Raw genomic sequence first — 5906 nt, 5'->3', positions numbered from 1 at the left:
CTGTGCTCTCTTTCTTGACTAAAACCATTAATGAGAAATGTGTTTTAAAAAATAATGCTGGCAAATATGAGAATTTTGTTGGCTTTATTTTTACTTATTAAGGAGAACATGAAATAAAATACAGCTTCTGGCAAGTATTTAGTAAGGCAAAGATTTAACACATTTCAGGGGATTTCTGCCACTTCCTTTTAGATTAGCAGTAATTTCTTGTATTTATCAACTCTCAATTTTTAGTTTTCATAGATTACCTGGGTATTATAAGGCTGATTTGTAATTACTGATTTATACTTGGACTTTTGATACCATGATGTGGCCTTAAAAATAAGGTTATATAAGCTAATCTTACTACCAGAATCACTTGGCTAATTAGTGACTAAACTGATGTTTGGTGCCACTCAGCCCAGTGTTCGTTTTAGCATTTTCACTTGGTTTCCCTCAGCTTGCAAGGTAGACTGAAAAAAACCTAATTTTCCTTTTTCTAACCAGACTCTCAGAATTTCTGAGTCTGTTAACAATAGGCAAGTAAAACAGCCACTTGAAATGGAAACTAAAATTTACTGAGACCTTCTCTGTACCAGCCACTGTCCTGAGTTCTTTATTGTGTATTATAATATTCTTAATTACCTTATGAGATACACTTTTATCCCACTTTATAGTTGAGGAAACTGAGTTATAGAGAGAGGTAAAATAACTTGCTTAAGGTCATGTAGATAGTGAACTGTGATTTTTGAGCCTGTGCTTTAAAACATCCTACAGCCTCACCATCTACCAGCAGCAGAAAGCACGCACACTCTCCCCACGGCTGCAGGGTTTCAATGTTAACATTTCAATGGCAGTACAAGAGCTTCCCAAGTTTCTCTGCTACCCATCTGAGCAACACCCATAATTCTATCCTAGGAGTTTGTGCACTCTTCAGTAAGCAGTCAGGACATTCTCAAGGCTAGTATTATAAATTCCATTTGAGTTCCTTTTAAAAGAAACAAATTTGTAATTGTGACTTTCCATGAAGCATAAATTGCTCTGATAGCAAAATGTTGAGGAGATTCAGAGTATACTGGGTTTCTTATTGGTGTTGCTGTGGTCAATGCAGTATGCAAAAAGGCAGGAGACCAAAGCATGTGGGCACCTCTCTGGGCTTATTTCCTCATTAGACTAAATGACTTTCAAAGATTGAGCTATAACATTCACTAAATAGTAAATTAGAACTGTAGCATTGAGAAAATAGAAGCTGAGAAAAAAGAGCAGGCCAGGCTTTTAAAAGATAACATTTGTAATGATCAGCCAGACAATATTTATTGATTTCATTTAAGCCTAACTTTAGGGTTGCCGTAATTGTTTTCTTTGTGTGTTCCTGATGTAGAGACACTTTAAAGGTACATAGACATTTCCCTTCCAAAATGTAAGTCATCTAAATGTTCCTAAAAGCTAGAGTTAGTGGTTCTCTGTTCTAGGTTCTATCATTTAAAAAATGTATTCATTAAGATATGGTCCCAGCCAGACGTAGTGGCTCACACCTATAAGCCCAGCACTTTGGGAGGCTGAGGTGGGCAGATCAATTGAGGTAAGGATTTCGAGACCAGCCTGGCCAATATGGTGAAACCCCATCTCTGCTGAAAATGCAAAAATTAGCCAGGTCTGGTGGTGGGCACCTGTAATACTAGCTACTCAGGAGGCTGAGGTACAAGAATCGCTTGAACCCAGGAGGCAGAAGTTGCAGTGAGCCAAGGCCATAAACTTGTTTAAATCCTTAATAGAGGCTGGGTGCAGTGGTTCACGCCTATAATCTCAGCACTTTGGGAGGCTTAGGCAGGCGGATCACCTGAGGTCAGGAGTTCAAGACCAGCCTGGTCAACATGGTGAAACCCTCTCTCTACAAAAATACAAAAATTAGCTGGGTGTGGTGGTGGGGCATGTCTAATCCCAGCTACTTGGGAAGCTGAGGCAGGAGAATCCCTTGAACCTGGGAGGTGGATGTTGCAGTGAGCTGAGGTTGCGCCATTGCGCTCCAGCCTGGGCAACAAGAGCAAAACTGTCTCAAAAAAAAAAAAAAAAAAAAGATTATGTATTTTTGAGGTTCTCTTAGGAGCTTCCTCAATATTGGTAAAGGTAAGAGATTATGTGCAGATGATCATAATATACAGGTTGAGTATTATCTGAAATCTGAAATTCCCCAAAATCTGAAACTTGAGTGCTAACATGATGCCCAAAGGAACTGCTCATTGGAGCATTTGGATTTCAGATTTTCGGATTAGGGATGCTTAACCAGTATAATGCGAATTATTCCAAAATTTTAAAAACATTCCAAAATCTGAAATACTTCTGATCCCAATAATTTCACTTAAGGGATACTCAATCTGTATAGTCCTTTACTTTTAGAAGACAGGTATGATTACTGCTCAGAGATAATAGATATTTAGATAGACTTTATCTGCAGGATTTCAGATGGGTTCACTATTATATACCTGATTCTCATGCAAATCCTGTTTTAAAAGTATAGAATGGATGAATCCATATCTGGGACTCATCTTTTGTGACCAGTAACTGAATTCTAAGCATTGTCTCTCAAGGGGATCCTCATAGAATTATTGCCATCCCTTTATGAAGAAGCTGGAACATATTTTCACTAACATCTCACTCTGTTCATATTTACACAAGTAAAATCAGTAGGGGAACTTCGTAATTTCAAATGACAAAAAAATGAATTATTTTGAAGATTACATGAATCACTAGTACACGTAAAGCACTTAGAACAACAGTGCCTAGAATATAGCTCAGTAAATGGTAGTTGTTAACTAATAGTAGTAATCCTTTTCATAACAGAAAGTAGCAGCTACAAATATATCAACTCACTATTTAGAATACATCTGATTAGCTTGAAGTTTAAAAATCCACTGAGCAATTAAAGTAGACATCATGAAATCTATACTTATTTTGCATAGGACCTCACACCTTCACTGCAAATCTCTACTCTTGCTCTACAAACAGGTTTAATGTATTTGAATATCTAGTTTCTAGGCACACAATGGGTTTGACAAGGAGAAAAAGGTGCTTATATTCCCACAAAATATAGCAGTCTAAGCCTCTAAACAGTACAAATATGAGGACAGCGTAGCAATTTATGTTCATAAAATTATGACCCTGTATCAACCCAAATTATGATTGTAAACCCAAATCTGACTAAGCAGAATTTTTTTTTTTTTTTTTTTTTTTTTTTGAGACGGAGTTTCATTCTTGTTGCCCAGGCTGGAGTGCAGTGGCATGATCTTGGCTCACCGTAACCTAAGCCTCCCGGGTTCAAGCAATTCTCCTGCATCAGCTTCCTGAGTAGCTGGGATTACAGGCATGTGCCACCACACCCCGCTGATTTTGTATTTTTAGTAGAGACAGGGTTTCTCCATGTTGGTCAGACTGGTCTCGAACTCCCGACCTCAAGTGATCCGCCTGCCTTGGCCTCCCAAAGTGCTGGGATTACAGGCGTGAGCCACCGTGCCCGGCCTAAGCAGAAATATTTTATTAGAAAGCTATCTGGTAGCTCACTAAATGGACAGGAAAGTTGAAATAAACCAGGCTTATAAAAAGATGAAATCTACATTAGATGTTACGATTCCTCCGCTGCTGTTAGACTGATTTCTTGATTGTCCCTGTGTCTATGAGTCACCACACTTAAGATACAAACTTCTGGTTGGCACTGTGTGTCTTCATTGCCAAGGGCAGAAGGAGTATCTGGGCCTTTCAGCTTCTACAATAGAAGGACACTGCTCCTGTGCAGATGCTCACAGGAGTGGATTACGCCAGATAAGAAGGATGCTTAGATGCTGGATTGAAAAAAATGTACAGCTGTCTACTACACCACCAATTCTTAAAAAAAAAAAAAAAAAAAAAAAAAAGTTGCTCTTCTGTTGCACATGTGCAGGCATGGAATAAGCGAACAGTTGGATTTAATCAAGTTGAGGCTAAGCTCTGTGAGTATGAGATAGAGGAGCAAGGGAGTTAAGGGTGTATGCATGTGATGATGACTGGCCAAGTAAGCTGCTTAAGGAAAAGAGGCTACTTGAGAGGGGTGAGAGATGTGAAAAAGTGGTGTTATCAATGGACAGAAGTTCCATGTGGGGGTCAAAGGATCACTGGAGATGGGGTCCTAAAGAGACTGAGCTGGAAAGGGGTCAGTGATTGGAGAGTAGGGTGTCTGAGTTCATATAATATTTCAGTTATTGGTAGTAAGTTCAAGGTTACCACCAAAATTGCAGGTGAGGCAAAGCAGAAGACAAAATTATTGAAGGAGAGATCCAGTGCCAAGGCCATGAAGCTGGAAGGATCATCTTTGTATCTGTCACCAAGAAGTACAACTGTGGTGGTGGTAGAGAGTGAGACGGGAACTAAGATCTGAAAGGAACAAAGGGGAATTGAGGGGACTATATACTAGAAGACTGCAACAAGTACCCAGGTAACTGATGACATGTTTTTAATGGAAGAAGCAGAGGAGAATGGATGAGCAGCAGCAATGAGCACAAGGAAATCTACTCTGCCTCCAGGCACAGTGGTATACTAAGTGTGGGAGAGAAAATAGCCACTACTTGAGAGGGCTGTAGAGGTAGTAGTGTCATCAGAAGTCACAAACTCCAAAGTCTGACAGGTGAAGTTCAGAGGGTTAGGCGTTTGCACAGATTAATACTCATTTTTCTTTTCTTTTTTTTTTTTTTGAGACGAGTCTCTCGCTCAGTCGCCCAGGCTGGAGTGCAGTGGCGCGATCTCGGCTCACTGCAAGCTCCGCCTCCCGGGTTCACGCCATTCTCCTGCTTCAGCCTCCCGTGTAGCTGGGACTACAGGCGCCCGCCACCACACCCAGCTAATTTTTTGTATTTTTAGTAGAGACGGGGTTTCACCATGTTAGCCAGGATGGTCTCGATCTCCTGACCTCGTGATCCACCCGCCTCAGCCTCCCAAAGTGCTGGGATTACAGGCGTGAGCCACCGCGCCCAGCCAATACTCATTTTTCTTAACCCACAGAAGTCCTCATGCTAAAGATGCAAAAAGACACATTCCTATAAGAAAAATAGCCATGAAACAGTAAGTGAAACTCAGCTTCATGTTTGCAAGACGGGACCATTTTAAAGGGAACAACCATTATTTTGTGTTGTATGGCAGAATTCGGGCCTAGTATCGCAAGGTCTTTGGAATTTTTCTGAGAGCAGCTGGAACTATGGATTTTACTTAATTTCGACTTTAAAAAAAAATACTGTGCAGGCCAAGTAAAATAGGTCAGAGACTGCATTTAGTCATTTAGTCACATTTGTTAACTCTGCTTTTTTTTTTAATAAGATGGAGTTTCACTCTTGTTGCCTGGGCTGGAGTGCAGTGGTGTGATCTCGGCTCACTGCAACCTCCGCCTCCCGGGTTCAAGTGATTCTCCTGCCTCAGCCTCCCGAGTAACTGAGGCTACAGGTGCCTGCCACCACGCCCAACTAATTTTTGTATTTTTAGTGGAGACAGGGTTTTACCATCTTGGCCAGGCTGGTCTGGAACCCCTGAACTTGTGATCCACCCACCTCAGCCTCCCAAAGTGCTGGGATTACAGGCATGAGCCACCGTGCCTGACCGAACTCTGCTTTTTAAAATACAAAGCTGGCTGCCTTGTTGGGTAGACTTGGCAAAAGGCTGCACCTGTTCAGTCTGCAGATTATTTATAAATAGAGTTACTGTCTACAAGCTGATCACCAAGCATCACTTAAATTACCTGGCAAATTATCAGTTGTTAACTGATTATTACTCAAACGGATTATATCTCACCCCATATTATTTTACATTATTTTACTTTTTTTTTTTTTTTTTTTTTTGAGACGGAGTCTTGCTTTGTTGCCAGGCTGGGCATGATCTCGGCTCACTGCAACTTCTGCCTCCCGAGTCCA

Source organism: Theropithecus gelada, chromosome 14 (genome assembly GCF_003255815.1).
Source record: "Theropithecus gelada isolate Dixy chromosome 14, Tgel_1.0, whole genome shotgun sequence".
In the NCBI taxonomy this organism is placed as follows: Eukaryota; Metazoa; Chordata; class Mammalia; order Primates; family Cercopithecidae; genus Theropithecus; species Theropithecus gelada.
The sequence above is the reverse complement of the archived record's forward strand: the minus strand, read 5'-3'. Positions refer to the sequence as shown.